At 37.5% G+C, this 3,178-nt stretch overlaps 1 pseudogene; it reads left to right on the top strand.

The window, feature by feature from the left end:
* The first annotated feature begins 2,289 nt into the window (after window positions 1-2,289).
* LOC106302893 lies at window positions 2,290-3,178 on the top strand (annotated as a pseudogene).

Genomic DNA, 3,178 nt, shown 5'->3' with positions numbered 1-3,178 from the left:
TGAATTCTTTTAGGGAGGAGACAATTTCTAAAAAGGTTCAAAACCCGACCTCCCACACTAAACGCAGATTCGTAGGCAACAATAGTAATATGAATGCTGAGAATATCACGGGCAAGCAAAGCTAAGTCACCGTATATGTGTTGCTTATCTTTCCAATAGTCTAACACTTCCATATCTGAGAAAGCCGAAATATCAACCTTAGTATCAGCCAAATACATGTCCAGATTTTTCCTTTTGTTATTTGAACCAAACTGGATACACCTTTCAAGCTCAAGCAGATCCTATATTCAAAGACAAAGAAGCAGTTAGCCAATTATTAAGAGGTCAAAATAAACAAGAACTTTCTGTAAGATACTTACACCATCCAAATCATCTTCAAGAGGCGATTTTGTTAGAAGCTCATGTGGAGTTTTTCTTGGAAACCGGAAGAACTTTCTGAAGACTTTGAGCTATACTCTTTATAAAGCAACTCCAAGTTCTTCTTCACGATTTCAACCTTCTTCTCAGCAGTTCTAGGATCCAGCTTATTACAAGTTTCCTTAAGCATCCGCAGCTTAATCCTTGGATCTAGTACTGCTGCCATAGCTAAAACAAGACTGTATTAATCTCAGTATTTAGCAAACTTACTTTGCATATCTACATCCATTAATCTTATATCATTATCCTTACACCTTGCATACTTCCTCAACAACAACTTGATCTTCCATACTAGCATGAAATAAACACAGGCTGTGAGGTATTTGACTCCAGAAAAGTATGTTGTGATTGTACTAAATGGCTTCAAGAAGTCTTGAATCACCGGGATCCCACTCTTCTTGAGAAGGCAAACATTTGTAGTTTCTATCATACAGTTGCAGATTAGCAAAGGTTTTACGAAACTTGAGAGCTCTCACCAACATCTCGTAAGTCGAGTTCCATCGTCTGTCCACATCCAAGGACAAACCAGCACTGCTTACAATACCAGCGCTCTCAACACACGCAGCAAAAGAGTCCTTCCTTGAATCAGAAGCTTTCACAAACTTAACGCTCTCCCTAATGTTCACCAAAAGACTATAACCTAACTCTAATCCTTTCTTGACAATAAAATTCAAGATGTGGGCGCAACACCTTACATGGAAATACTTCCATCGCACAACAAGCCGTTCCTACTCTGCAGACGAAGCGAAGGATCTTTTACATGTTGTCATTAGCAGATGCATTGTCTAAGGTGACTGAAAACACTCTTCGCTCTAACCCCCAATCCTTTAAGATATCAAAAATCTTCTTGATTATTGCTTCACCGGTATGTGGGGGTTTGATATCGCAAAATGCCAAGATGTGACTGTGTAACAACCATTTTTCATCGATATTATGAGCAGCCAGACAGATATAACCCCTCACTTAGCTACAAATCATCCATAAATCAGAAGTAAAAGACACTTGACCTTGGTAACTTGCAAACACCTCTTTCAACTTCAACTTTTCTATTTTATATCTTTTATACACCTTCCTACTTGCGGTTTGTCTACATATAGGCTCACATTATGGATTAAGATACTTATCTCTCTCCTAACCTTTTCATATTCTACATAGCAAAGAGGAAGGTCATGATAAATTATAATCTCAGAAACCACTTTCTTATCAACTTTGTGATCATATACAGCAATTTCGGTTTCGGGTTTTTCTAGACAAGAGCGTGAATGGTGTATCATTGTTGATGTTTCATGAGTCTTATCTATGACTAACTTAATACCGCAGTAGTGGCATCTTAGCTATTTCTTTACCATCAGACTCTACCCTTACTGATGTAAAGTGTAGCCAACACTTAGAAGTTCTTTTACGTACATGTTTAGGACGTTTAGCTCTTGGATTCATAAGAATTTTTCACCACAATAAGCTAAGCAAACACAAAGAGCATTTTAATCCTTTTTTTTTTGACTTATTTTTTATCCAATTTATATTTGACTCTATAATAGTATTTAGAATCAAACATATTCCAAATCTAACTCTCTTTCTTCTTCTAAAATAGTATACTTTATGTTTTAATCTATTTTAAGAAATTAATATTATAGAGAAATATATTTTTTTGAACAACATATTATAGAAAAATATATTAAAACAAGTCTATTTTCTATCATAAAATTCGTCTATTCTAGGCTACTCATCTCATCTCATCGAGATCGATCTGGACTCTTCCCAGGGCTAGGCCTGAATAGAAGCCCATCAAACGTGTGTTTGGGGCCCGACGAAGATATATATGTTTTGGGGCCAATAATAAACATAAAGAGCATGTAGCTCTACTGGTAACATTGTTCTAAGTGTGGAAATGGACCAGGTTTCAAGAAGCTGAACGAGTTTGTTCGGAGGATCGTCATTCAGAATTCGACTCCCGATTGGCTCCCTTTCGCCCCCGGCTCCTCCTTCTGGGTCCCTCGGCACTAGAACACTGCCGCTAAGATTGCTAATTTGGTCGACCAGGTGATGCATCCGTTGACGGAGGAGGAGGTTCTCTCTCTGTCTTCACCTTCTGGCTGGCCTTGCTCCTCTTTCTTCACTCCTCCTCCAGGTAAATTGTCTTCCTTTAGGGTTAATCGTCTCAGCTAGATAATGGGGTCTCACTTGTTTTTTGGTTTTGCTTGTTAAAAATGTTTCTTCTGATTAAAAAGTTTTGATTTTGGAGATGAGATCTTTAGGGGTGATACGTATAGACAATGAAGGGGACATTATGTTTTGTCTTCTAGAGTTCTTGTCTGAATGAACATGTAATGTAATGGAACTGATATCTTTGTATTATCTATGTACTGATATGTGTGGTGATTTATTGTTTTTTTTTTTATTCAAATGATATAGAGATGATGATTCTTCATCTAAACAAGAGGTAGAAAGTAGCACAGAGTTGAACGTTCCGGGGAATGAGATGCTGGAAGTCAAGCTAGCGCAGTTTCCAGATCCAATCTACTTGTTGAAACACGGAGACGATGATGAGTGATTTTACATTTCCAGCTCACGTGGAAGGCCAGTCCTGATGCATGGTTTGCGTAGACAGGCTTTGGAGAAAAAAAAAACAGATGATTCTCGAGACTGATGAGGTTGTGTTTGTATATACAGTTGCAAGCCATGGAATTATATTGATGTTTTGGCTGTCTTAACGTTGTTTGTGAACTATATTTTATAATGCTTGATTTAATTAAAACCATTG

The sequence above is a fragment of the Brassica oleracea genome, chromosome C7, assembly GCF_000695525.1.
Source record: "Brassica oleracea var. oleracea cultivar TO1000 chromosome C7, BOL, whole genome shotgun sequence".
Taxonomy (NCBI): domain Eukaryota; kingdom Viridiplantae; phylum Streptophyta; class Magnoliopsida; order Brassicales; family Brassicaceae; genus Brassica; species Brassica oleracea.
The sequence above is the reverse complement of the archived record's forward strand: the minus strand, read 5'-3'. Positions and strand labels throughout refer to the sequence as shown.